The 14,040-nt window shown below is 38.3% G+C and overlaps 1 pseudogene; it reads right to left on the bottom strand.

Annotated features, from left to right (window-relative positions):
• Positions 1-396: 396 nt before the first annotated feature.
• Positions 397-7,356, bottom strand: LOC711853 (interferon-induced very large GTPase 1-like; annotated as a pseudogene).
• Between the last annotated feature and the right edge of the window lie 6,684 nt (positions 7,357-14,040).

The following is a 14,040-nucleotide window of genomic DNA, read 5'->3' as shown; positions in this document are numbered from 1 at the left end:
TTCTATAGAAATTTGTTGCAGCCTGAAATGATTTTGATTTTCCTCTGTTAAAATGACTTACTCTGAGACTTAAATATTTTAAAATAAAAAAGCAGTATCTAGACTAATAGTTTAAAATATGAAATAAGTTTCTAAAATGAATGTTATTTGATTTCATCATATATTAACAGATTTTAGTAAGTTGTTTTTAAACTAGAGCAATTGAGGCAGAGAGAAATGAACTCCTTTTACTGGAAATTTTCATCTCTTAATGTGTTAACTGATTGCTTTTTACACACTTCATTTTAAAAATGGAAATGGTGAAGGTTTTAATTTTAAGGAGTAGTTGTTTTTGGATTGTTCAGGTACACTGCCTCTTTTCTTCAGACACTGGGGCTCTTTTGTGGTCATTGAGTATTATTGTTTTTTCAAGTCTTCAAGCATATCCTGCTTTGTGATTTTGGCCCAGGCATTAGGGATTTTACCTTTACTTCAATTTTTTTTCTGATATTTTTCTTCTAGGTTCGATCTGAAGTGAGAGACAAACCATTTCCAGTACAGCTGGATGGAGGTATCTGGGGTGATGCTCCACGTGGCATAATCCCCTCCTGCTTGTCAATAGTTCTTAAATGGGAAATTCCTGCCATCCTGCAAAACCAACAATCACTTGCAACCAAACTAGTACAGCAATCAATGACAAAATCATCTGTTTCATACCATTCCTCCCCATTGACAGCCTGAGGACGGTGGAAGGGTACACTATGGTCTCCTTCGTGTGTAGGAATTGTGTTTGTACAAATTGCTCCACAGCAGGGACACTGCTTCCAGCAGCCACAGAGATGTTCAGAGAGCATTTTCTCAATTTTAGAAAGCATTGCTTCTATAGGCATACTTGAATAATTCTGTTCTATTTTCTTCATTGTGAGATCCAAAGCTGCACTCATGGTTTCTTTAAGAAACTCAGTATGTTTTATCTCCTGGTGTTCAATGCTTATCAAGTCTTTTCGTGGAAAGATCAAGTTACACCCCAGGCAATCACAGAATAAATCCAACCACCCAGAAGCAGTGCTGCTTTTATCTTTAGCTACTGATGTGGATTCATGGATGGCACAGAGGATGGTATTCTTGATATCAATTGAGCTTTTTTCAAAAAAAGTCTTCATTTTTTCACCTCCATTGTCTGAACAATATCTTTTAATATGATTTTTGATGTAACTCCTAAAAAACCATTCTGAATTATGAAGGTATTCCCAGTAATTATCAAAGTTTTCTTCTTCTGCCAGAGAGATGCGAATGTGTTTCTCCAGGTTAGTCCTGTTTCCATTGAATGCAGGGCAGGTAGCGCTCATGTCCCCCACAATTTTAATCGTCATTTCCTCCCATATGGTAGTGGAGACTGCAGGAGTGAGCTTATACCACAGAACATCAACAAATAGTTTGATGGAGGTTGCTCCTTGACAGATCTTAAAACTCGTGAAGAAGTCATCTTTCTTACTTTCAAGATAGTTCACGGGATCATTTGCTCTCTTGAATGCCCTGTGTATTTCCTTAAAATTCTCTGTTGCTCTTTGAAATAAACACACACATAAGTCAATGATAAATGTATTTGTAAATGTGTATCTTTTCTGAGTAGATGCAGATTTCACTTCCTCTTCTATTGTCTTTAGAATCTCATGGAAATAACTTGGGTTGTAACCACACTGTTGCTTCCACATGTTGTTAATAATTTTATTAAATCTCGAAACAATGTGGTCAGTAGTCATATTAATGAACTCTTTCTCAAAGACTGTTAATGTCGTTGGGATACGATTATATTTCTTATTCACTTTGATAAGTTTATCATAATTGATTTGAAATTTCTCTGCAGAATTTCTCATCAGTAAGCCCACGTCATTCGTCTTGTTTTTGAAATACTCCCAAAGGATGTTTTCAGAATCCAAATCAATGTCAGACTCTGTGACTTGCGGAGACTTGTGGATACATCACAGACCCAGTTTTTCCAAAGTTGATTGAATTTCTCATGTAACTCTTCCTCACTCAATTCTTTACCCTTTACAGTTAAAGCGAACTTTCGGCTCCTTTCCAATACTTCTTTTTCAAAATCTGTGTTTATCTTATTCAGTCTTTCTTGACTTTTGTTTTTAAAACGAATGAGTTCATTGGCTTGTCTTTTGCTATCTGAAATAAGTTTTTTTTTAAGGGCTATTAGCTTATTTTCAAAATTTCTTTCCAAATGTCTGACTGTAGCTGTGAGTTCCTCCATTAATTCTGCCTCATTCCTATCCTTGATACCCATTCTCATTCTTTGGCCAGAATTACTGGTCATGGTTGCTTCTTTGTCATCGAGCAATCAGATCAATGGCCTCGATGCCTGCCACAAGTTATGGACAATTTTTCAGTTTCCTTCATTGTCGTCAGTGGCTGACATGAGGACCACAATGACAGTAGACACCTCCTTCAGGAAGTTGAGCTGCTGCTCATGTTCCTTTGCATCTCCATGAAGATTGGTGAAGGTCACATCGTTGTCAAATCTGTCCTCATCTTCCCCTCCTGGACAGAACCAGTAGATTTCTACCACATCCCCCATCAAGAGGCAATCTTTCCTGCTCCCTCTGCAGTGTCAGTGAAAAAACACATCATGTTTCCGTTTACTGAGAAGACAGTTCATAATCTGAGATTTGGAAGCAGAGAGGCTATTTCCAACTCTTATGAAGGACACAATTGAGGTAGAGACACAACACATCTGCTGATTCTTATAATGGTTCTTCCCTTTTGGTGATTTCCTTGCTTCTCGCCAACTTCTTGTAATTTGACAGAGAGACCAGAGAGAGAATTCAATCTGAGAAGTACAGGGATTAGGCAGCAAAAGGGGGAGGGAAAGCTGACAAGTGGAAAGTTTGGCCAAAATATATTGTCTGGCAAAATCATCTGCACAGTGAAAAATTGTCATCTGAATATCCATTGGGTGAATATGGGAGCTAGGCTTAGTGGATGAAGATTTAGTGGGACTATCACTGTCTTCAAAAATGTTTTCATATGGATCAAAAGCTTCATCTTCCTGATCTGAGGCATTTGGATGTACTTGGTGTTCTGTGTTTCTACCATCTTTGAAGACTAGGTATCTCAGCTCATAATTCATCATCAGTAGTTTCTGCAGGAAATAAAAGGGAAGCTCCTGTTCAGAGCTGGGCTGGGTGTTGTACACAGAAGTCTTATAGACTAGATGGAAATTAGCTTTGCTCAATTTTTTGGGGTAGTACTGTTCTAGACCTAGACCCTGGAGTAAGTCTAGGAAGGCTCCTTTTTTTTTATCATCTCCCATTTGCTATTTTCATTGTCATGTGGTTCATGAGGCTGTTTCTTTCCATAGAAGAGACTTTGCTTGCTCACTTCTTCCATTTGCAAAGAAGAGATGGTGACTTCTTCTTCATAATCCCCATTAATTTTGGCTTTTGCTGCCGTTGCTTTTGGTGTTTTAGACATGAAGTCTTTGCCCATGCCTATGTCCTGAATGGTACTACCTAGGTTTTCTTCTAGGGTTTTTATGGTTTTAGGTCTAACATGTAAGTCTCTAATCCATCTTGAATTAATTTTCGTGTAAGGAGTAAGGAAAGGATCCAGTTTCAGCTTTCTACTTATGGCTAGCCAATTTTCCCAGCACCATTTATTAAATAGGGAATCCTTTCCCCATTTCTTGTTTCTCTCAGGTTTGTCAAAAATCAGATGGCTGTAGATGTGTGGTATTATTTCTGAGGACTCTCTTCTGTTCCATTGGTCTATATCTCTGTTTTGGTACCAGTACCATGCTGTTTTGGTTATTGTAGCCTTGTAGTATAGTTTGAAGTCAGGTAGCATGATGCCTCCAGCTTTGTTCTTTTGACATGGGATCTAATTAAACTAAAGAGCTTCTGCACAGCAAAAGAAACTCCCATCAGAGTGAACAGGCAACCTACAGAATGGGAGAAAATTTTTGCAATCTACTCATCTGACAAAGGGCTAATATCCAGAACCTACAAAGAACTCAAACAAATTTACAAGAAAAAAACAAACAACCCCATCCAAAAGTGGGCAAAGGATATGAACAGACATTTCTCAAAAGAAGACATTCATACAGCCAACAGACACATGAAAAAATGCTCATCATCACTGGCCATCAGAGAAATGCAAATCAAAACCACAATGAGATACCTTCTCACACCAGTTAGAATGGCGATCATTAAAAAGTCAGGAAACAACAGGTGCTGGAGAGGATGTGGAGAAATAGGAACACTTTTACACTGTTGGTGGGATTGTAAACTAGTGCAACCATTATGGAAAACAGTATGGCGATTCCTCAAGGATCTAGAACTAGAAGTACCATATGACCCAGCCATCCCATTCCTGGGGATATACCCAAAGGATTATAAATCATGCTGCTATAAAGACACATGCACACGTATGTTTACTGCGGCACTATTCACAATAGCAAAGACTTGGAATCAACCCAATTGTCCATCAGTGACAGACTGGATGAAGAAAATGTGGCACATATACACCATGGAATACTATGCAGCCATCAAAAAGGATGAGTTTGTGTCCTTTGTAGGGACATGGATGCAGCTGGAAACCATCATTCTCAGCATACTATCACAAGAACAGAAAACCAAACACTGCATGTTCTCACTCATAGGTGGGAACTGAACAATGAGATCACTTGGACTCGGGAGGGGGAACATCACACACTGGGGCCTATCATGGGGAGGAGGGAGGGGGGAGGGATTGCATTGGGAGTTATGCTTGATGTAAATGAGGAGTTGATGGGTGCTGACGAGTTGATGGGTGCAGCACAGCAACATGGCACAAGTTTACATATGTAACAAACCTGCACGTTATGCACATGTATCCTAGAACTTAAAATATAATAATAATAATAAAAAAAATAATCCCCATTAATGAGCAATCTCAATTCTTTCTCTAGTTTTCCCAATCGTGATCTGCTCCAGGTTTGGTGAGGACATGTGCAACTTCTTTGGACAATGATTGTCCCATGAGATGTCTCATTAATGACATGCGTTGTGTTTTCTCTTCTGAAGAAATAGCTGTGCCTCCAACTGTGGCTGTCAGACCTGTGAGAACTAGGAATGCCTGAGCCCTGTAGCTGCAAATATTCTTAAGCTCCTGGTATTTATTTTGGGCAGTTTGCATTTCATCTAGTAGGAAGCTTAACTCACCACACCCCAAGAGACTCTGAAAAGTATTGTTTACCACACGATATCCTGCAGCAGCTGCAATGGAAAGTAGCAAGAGTTGTGTCTGTCTGCTCTGCTTTTTGGAGATAATTCAAGAAGCAGCTGAGAGCCAAGCTGACCTCATAAATGGACTTTCTTTGAGCTTCCTCCACTGTTTCTGGGGACTCCGATTTGACATTTACTTCCATGAGTTCATTCTGGGTTTCTTTTAAGATCTCAATTAATTGAGAAAACTGGGAAATATTCACCTACTCTTGCTCTGAATCTGACTGGAAGATCCACTGCATGATGAAGTAAGCCTGAGGAAAGTTTGTACTCTGTAGATGTGAGGATCCAGAAGGCTGCGCAAATGAGATTTAATATGTTTAGTTTTATAAATGGAAGAGTTATTGCAAAAATTGACAGTGTTTACTAGAAAATTCTGCAGATCCCAATCTGTGAGACATATATTGATCCAAGTGTCTTGTGTCATAACTTTTTAGTTATTGACTCCACATTTTCATGAAATTTATCAGTTTTATAAGTTGCTCTTCAGGATCAGATACCTCTCAAGATTTTACATCCTCTAGAAAAACCCTGGCCTCCTTCCCAGCACTCAGTAACTCTTCCCCTTCCTGGATCTCGGCAGTGATGCTAGTCAGAGCAGCGTAGCTGTCTTTCAGGAAGTTAGCCACTTGAAGAGGATCCTTAAAATTGCTTCTTTGGCTGGAGAGGATAATGTCCCGAATTGGCACCAACTGAAGCCTGTGGTCAATGACACACCAGGTTTGATTGCTGGCCATGAGGCCAGCTTTCCACTGGACAAGGCCATCTGCTTCTGGTGGGCCACCTGTTTAGGCCACAGATAATTGGACCTCGGTTTGGAGATTTTGGGAAGTTTTGGTCTGAGTGGCTCTTTTTGAATGAGAGTCTGAAACATTCACATCTGCAGCAACTTTCACTCCAAAGCCACTGTAGCTGTCCCTTATGAAAATGTCCAGGGCCTCTGCAGACTACTGCGTCACTTCTGCCAACTGCTCCCTGCAATAACCCTCTGAAATGGCCTTCCACCAGTAGATTCCTCCCAGGTGCAGAGGGCCTTGGTTAACATGAGAGCCAAACCTGTGGAAGAAGTTTACAATCCTGTGCCTCAGCAAGGAGAATCTGTCTGGGTTTGCTGTCTGACTCAGAAGGTCTTCAATACATTTCAATTCCTGGAGAGCAGGCTTGGATAACTGCAGCTGATCAGTGGGAAAGTGGCAGGAGGCCAGGGGGATGTAGCTGAACTTGGTTGAGCAGAAATAAGAATGCTTAGAACTTGATTGTTGGGTTTCCTTGGATTCTGAATGTTTTCTGTGATCCAAACCAGCTTCTAGACTAAACCCCCAACTTCTGTCCTTGGCTGAAGTAGTTAAACTAAAGCCCAGCTTCTCTACCGTCTGGGTAAACATGAATTCAGCCTGAGGAGATGTGAATTCCTTTGTTTTCATTTGTGTTCCTTGCTGAGGATCCGAAAGTAAGAACTCTTTGGGGACACTGAGCAACTCCTCTCTCTTCTTTGTCAGGCCCCTTTGGTGGTTGGCTTTGTAAATTCCCTGGAGGGTCAGCCCTCCAGATGCCCATCTCACCACATCTCTATCTGGGAGATTTTGCCTGTGGCACAGTGTCCACTCCATGAGGTTGAGTTGTCTCTGCAGGTTTTCCATGACTTCCCTTACAGGCTCTTCAGGGGATGGCCAGTACTCTTCAGGGATGTCCATCGCTTGTCTCAGCTCTGCTTCTCTTGTCCTCACTGCCTCTTCCTGTGTCTGCTTCCCTTCTGTCAGCAAGTCCCTCAGCTCCTGCAGTGCCTATTCTGCCTGCTTCTGCTTTCTCTTTGCCCTCTCCACCTGAGACTCCTGTAATGCTGAAAGACTTTTTGGGTGTGACAGGGTAAGCAGCTTCTCCAAGGCTCTTTTCTCCCATGGATGTTGTGTCTGGGATTTCAGCTTCTGGAAGTTGTTTTTTTCTAGGTGTTGTAAGGTCTGGACACAGGTCACATCCAGGTGTTTCTGCAGCTTGGGTAACCAGTACTCAACATCCAGGCCCACTTCTCTCAGCATCTTTTAGAGATCTTGCTCCTTTTGCCTCTGAGCAGAGGTTCATCAGGGGTGTGTTCTCCTGTGGCCATGGCTGCATACAAAACAGACACTCAGTTAGCTGACTGTTCTGACCTTAGGAAGTGTCAGCCACATGGCCAAAAGTGTAAGTATACTAGTATGCACATCTACAAGGCTTTCTCATTCCTCATTTAATTGTTTTAACAAAATTTTTTTAATACCCTTTTTTGTGTGCAAGCCATCATTAGGTATTCTCAATATGGATTGCCTTTGTGGTTTGCAACTTACTAGACTTATTTTGACACTTCCTTTTACATAGAATCAATTGCATGCAAAACATTAAGATGAGAGATGGAGTTTGAAAATATGCTTGAGTTTGGTAGCTTGCTGTTTTTTTTCTTTTTTTAAGAATGATGGTACCAACAGATCATCTTTTCTTTACTAGTTTCCATGAAATCTGTGTTGCCTGGTTTCCTTCCTGTCTCTGTGTCACTTCTTCCTAGGGCATTTCATAATATTTATTTGCTTTCCTGCCCTTTTAAATGTGCTACTAACCTGGTTTATGCTTGTCACTCCCTTCTTACTCTTAATTTTCCCTAGTTAATATCATCCTTCTGTTACATTAGTAGCTGCCTCTCTGTTGATGCCACCTTCATCTGTGTCTGTAGACCCAAATGCTCTCTTGTATTTAATGTTTAATTAATGTTATGTTTTTCCCCTTACTACCTTCAGCATATATCCTTGACCAGCAGATGAGATGAGATTTTACATGTTTCAATTTCATACTTTATTCAATTTCCCTTCATCCTGTAATTCTTGTCCTACTGAATGGCATGCCAATGGGCATCTTGTTCATCCTTCTTCTTCATAACATGAATTTAGTACATAATATCTTTTCCATTTGTCCTCTTAAACCTCTATTTAATTTTACTTCTTTTTGACACCCTATCAACTCTCCCTTAGATTTTGTCTTCACCATGTATATTGGATGGCTATAATAGCCATTCCACCTTCCATGGTTTGAATGTTTGCTGTCTCCAAAGCTTATGTTGAAATTTAATTGCCATTGTAATAGTATTAAGAGGCAGGAGAGGTGATTAGCATTGAGAGGTGATTAGGCCATGAGGGGTATGCCATCACAGGTGGGGTTAATGCTGTCATGAAAGGTTGAATTTTGTCCCCTTTTGCCTCTTGTGCTTCTGCCATGTGATGACAGAGCAAGAAGGTCCTTGCAAGATGCTGACACCTTGACCTTGGACTTCCCAGCCTCCAGAACTTTGAGCCATAAATTTGTTTATTATTAGTTACCATGTCTCAAGTATTCTGCTATAGCAACACAAAATAGAGTAAAACACCATCTTGCAGTAATTTTTGTCTTGTGCATTTCTTCTTCCTCAGTGTCTCTACAATTTAAATCTGCACTTTAATTAATAGTAAACTCAGCAGCTCAAGCCATTCTTTCCAACGAAAGACATCTGAAATAAGTAGAGACACGCATAAGACAATTTTTTAAAGGCTTAAGTAATTTACCTGGTAAAAAATATCTGACAGAAGAGGTAAATAATCTGAAGCAATAATGAATGAAAAATTTCCATTATAAATTAAAGACAAAGTTTAAGACCTTTGCAAACACTAAGCAAAAAATTAAAGTAAAATAACTTTACACTCAGATGTATCAGAATAAAACTGCAGAAAATAACAAGAACAACAACAAAACAACAAATACATGTAGAAAGTACAAATACAACTAGAAAAATAGTTTACCTTTAAAAACCTAACAGAGAGCTGATTTCCCAACAGCTATAGTGGAAGCCAAAAGAGAGTAGAATTGAATATTTATTTCACTGAAAGAAAATGTCAGACAAAAATTTTATTTACAGTGAAATATTCTTAAAGAATGATCATGGAAAAGGGACATTTAAAACAAAAATTAAAGACTTACAGGTGCAAAATTATGGCATGGAGCAAGCTAGTTTTCCTCTTCCCACTCAGAAAACCAAAAGTAAATACATAGCATGGAAATTTTTACCATCAATAACCCAGAGCTCAAATATGAGGATAAGGCAGTTTCCAGGATCACACAGAAGTGGAAAAACTCTGAGCAGATGGTATGAGAATCAAATTTCCACATCTGTAATGACCCTACACATTATTCTCTTTGGTACTAAGAACATAGAAAATCTCTCCCGACCCCCAACTCAAAGTTTCTACACTGGAAAAGGTGAAATTGAGGTGGTCAGTTAGCTTTCCCACTTTCTTGAGTTCCCTGCAAGTTGACCTGTCTTTGCCTTAACCCACAGGAAGCACCATGACTACCTAAAGGGATAAATATCCTTGAGTACAAGCAAAGACAAGGGGAGGAAGTGAGAATATCATCCACATCCTAGGCAATTCTGCTCTGTAACTTGGCCAAAGGAGAAGCCAAATCAGAGTGGCTGTTTAGCAGCAGAACATTGTAGGAGGTATGTTCCATAGGTCCCCTGGGCACGAACCATTGGCCAGCCTTCCCACATTGCTGGGATAATCCTTTTGAGACCTCCCCCATTCAGGACAGGCAGTGCTATAACATTTACCAGAGCCAAGGTGAACTTAGGCTTAAGGCACCACCTAGACTTAAAAAGGAGGCAGCAATCTAGTGGTAAATATTTACTAAATAAATATATTAAATAAAAACCAGAACAAACCAAAGAGAGAAAACTGGAATAAATAACTTCTCTTTCAATGCAAAGACATTGATACAAGCCCACAAGAAACAACAACAATCAGGGAGCCATTACCTCCTCAGAAAGACTAAGCAAAAATCCAATGACTGAATCTAATGAGATAGTGATCTGTGAACTCTCTGCCCAAAAGAAACTCAATTATCTCTAAGGTAAAGCAGTTCAGAAGCATGTCAGAAAATGTAACAAAGTGATTGAAACAATAATTTAAAAAACCAAACAAAAATATTGGAACTGAGACATACGTTTGCTACAGCAAAGAACCCTTTAGAGGCTCTCAGCACCAGAATGAACTAAGCAGATGAAGGAATCAGTGAGCTCAAAGACTGGCTATTTGAAAGTAGATAGTCTGATGAGGAAAAATAATGAAAGGAACAAAGACCACCTAGGCACAAGATATAGAAAATTACCTTAAGAGACCAAATGTAAAAATTGTTGCTGTTCAAGAGGGAGCTGAGCAAGAGTAAGAGAGTAAGCGGTAGAAGGCTTATTTAAAAAACCCAAAAAACAAAAACAGGATGGGCATGGTGGCTCACACCTGGTAATCCCAGCAATTTGGGAGGCTGAGGTGCGTAGATTGCTTGAGCCCAGGAGTTTGAAGCCAGCCTGGGCAGCATGGCAAGGCCCTGTCTCTACAGAAAAATTCAAGAATTAGCTGGGCGTGGTGGTATGTGCCTGTGGTCTCAGTTACTTGGGAAGCTGAGATGGGAGGATCTCTTGAGCCCGGGAGATGGAAGTTGCAGTGAGCATGATCATGCCACTGTACTGCAGCCTGGGTGACAGAGTGAGACCCTGCCTCAAAATATGTATATATATGTATAAATATATATACAGAGAGAAAACTTTCTGAAACTTGAGAAAGATATAAATATTCTGGTACAGGAAGGTCTGAGAACATCAAACGTTCAATCCAAATAAGACTACCTGAAGATATATGACTTTGAAGAAGTCAAAGACAAAGAAAGGATTGTAAAAGCAGAAAAAAAAGCAAAAGCAAATAACATATGAAGAAGGTCCAGTTCATCTGGCAACAGAGTTCTTGCTGGATACTGTATAGGTCAGGAGGGCATGGAGTGACATTTTCAAATGCTCAAAGACAGAAAACTGCTACCCAGGAATTCTAAATCCAGTAAAATACCCTTTAAATATGAAGGAGAGAGGAAGTCTTTCCTAGACAAACAAAATCTGGGAGAATTCACCACCACCAAAATAATTTTTTATATCTATAAGAAATTTTCTGTAAGCCTGATGTTAACCACAGCACAACAGGCTATAATAAGTTCACTAAAAATAAAAATAAAAAACAACAAATTAAAACATACCACCAGAGAAAATTACTAACAACAAAAGAAGACAGTAAGAAAGTAAAAAAGAAAGAGAGGACTCTCAAAACAAACGAAAACAAGCAACACAATGGCAGTAGTAATTTATCAAAATTATTTATCAAAATTAACACTGAATGTAAATAATCCCAGTTCTCCAGTTAATAGGTATTGATTGGGTGAATTTATAAATAAACAAGACCCAACCATATGCTGGCTTCAATATACTCACTTCACTTGTAAAGTCACACATAGACTGATAGTAAAGGAGGGGAAAAATATATTCCATACAACTGGAAACAGGAAAAGGTCAAGAGTAGCTATACTTACATCAGCTAAAATAGACTTCAAATGAAAGACTATAACAAAAGACAAAGAAAGTCACTATATGATGATAAAATGGTCAATTCAACAAGAAAATTGTATTAATCCTTTTTGCATTGGTATACAGAAATACCTGAGGCTGAGTAATTTATAAAGAAGACAAGTTTATTTGGGCTCATGGTTTTGCAGACTGTACAAGAAGCATATTGCCACCATCTGCTTCTGGTGAGGCCTCAGGAAGCTTCCATCATGGTAGAATCTGAAGGGGGGCAGGCATGTCACATAATGAGAGGGAGAGCAGGAGTGAGATGCCAGGCTCTTTTAAACAACCAGCTCTTGCATAAACTACTAGAGTGAGAACTCACTCATTACACTGAGGAGGACACCAAAACATTCATAAAGGATCTTCTCCCATGAACTAAACATTCCTCACTATGCCCACCTCCAATACTTGAGATCACATTTCAAGATGAGATATGGAGGGGACAAACATTTACACTATATCAGAGATACAACAATTATAAACCTATATGTACCTAACACTGAAGCTCCTTAGTATATAAAGCAAACTTTAATAGATCTAAAGGGAGAGATAGACTGCAATATAATAATAGTGGGGGTCTTCAACACCGTACTCTCAGTAATGGACAGATCATCCAGACAGAAAATCAACAAAGAAAAAGTAGAGTTAACCTACACATTAGACCTAAATGACATCTATAGAACATTTCACCAAACTTCCACAGAATACATATTCCTCTCATTGACACGTGGAATGTTTTCTAGGACAGACCATAAGCAATGACACAAAACCAATCTCAACAAATTCAAAGAAATCAAGATCATACTAAGTGCATTTTCTGACCACAGTGAATAAAACTGGAAATCAGTAAGAGGCACCTTGGGAACTATACAAACACATAGAAGTTATGTGTTCCTGACTAACTATTGGCTAATGAAGAAATTAAGAAGGAATTTAAATAATTTCTTGAAATAAAGGAAAGTGAAAAGACAACATACTAAAATCAATGGGCTACAGCAAAAGAAGTACTAAGAGGGAAGTTTATAGCAGTAAATGCCTACATAAAAAAAAAAAATGGAAAGATTTCAAATAAACAACCTAATGATGCACCTCAGGAAACTAGAAAAGCAAGAATAAACCAAAGCTAAAAATAGTAGAAGGAAAGAAATAAAGATCAGAGCAAGAATAAATGAAATTGAGGCTAAAAGCATACAAATATAAAAAAATGTCTTAAAGAGTTTCCCCAGTGTTTTCTTCTAGGAGTTTCATAGTTTTAGGTCTTAGATTTAAGAATTGGATGGGTGGTAAGGGGAATGATGAGGGATTGGTTAATGGATACAAAAAATACAGTTAGAAAGAGGGAAAAAGATCTCATGTTGGTAGTACAGTAGAGTGACAATAGTTAACAATAATGTATTATATATTTTAAAATAGCTAAGAGAGAAGAATTGGAATGTTCACAACATAAAAGATAAATGCTAATGGTGATAGATATCTCAATTTTCCTAATTTGATCAATACACATTGTATGTATGTATCAAACTATCATGTATACCCCAAAATGTACAATTCTTATGAATCAGTAAAAAAAGAGAAAAAGAAAATATAAAGTCAATCCAAAGAATGGGAGAAAATATTTGCAAGTTGTATATCTGATAAATTTAATATCCAGAAAATATAAAGAACCCTTATAACTCAACAACAAAAAGGCAAGCAACCCAAGTATAAAAATGGCATGGTACTTGAATAGAAAGTTCCTCAAGGAAAATGTAAGCACATCAAAAGATGCTTAATATCATTAGTTATGGAAAAAGGACATCTGTATTACACTAAAATGCCACTCCACACCTATTAGGATAAGTATCATAATAATAATGAAGAAAAATAACAAGTGATGACATGATGTCCAGAAAGTGAATCTTCCATATATTGTTGGTAGGAATGCTAAATGATGCTGCTGTAATAGGAAACAGTCTTTTGGTTCCTTAAAATGTTTAATTTTAGTTACCATGTGGCCCAACAATTCTACTATATACTCTAATTAATTGAAAATAGGTATTCAAACAAATGCTTCTACATGAATGTTCACAGTAGTCTTTTTTACAGTAGCCAAAAAAAGGTTGGAAGTAACCCAAATGTCTATCATATGATGATGGATAAACAAAATGTAGTATATCCAGACAATGGAATACTATTCAACCATAAAATGAAGGGAGTATTGATATTTGCTACAATGTAGATAAACCTTGAAAACCTTATGCTAAGTGATAAACTTTGAAATGCTAAGTAGATGAAACTTGAAAACCTTATGCTTAAGCCAGATCAAAAAGTTCAAATATTATGTGACTCCCTGTATATGAAATATTC

This window comes from Macaca mulatta, chromosome 14 (assembly GCF_049350105.2).
Source record: "Macaca mulatta isolate MMU2019108-1 chromosome 14, T2T-MMU8v2.0, whole genome shotgun sequence".
NCBI lineage: Eukaryota > Metazoa > Chordata > Mammalia > Primates > Cercopithecidae > Macaca > Macaca mulatta.
This window is presented reverse-complemented; position numbering and strand designations above follow the sequence as displayed.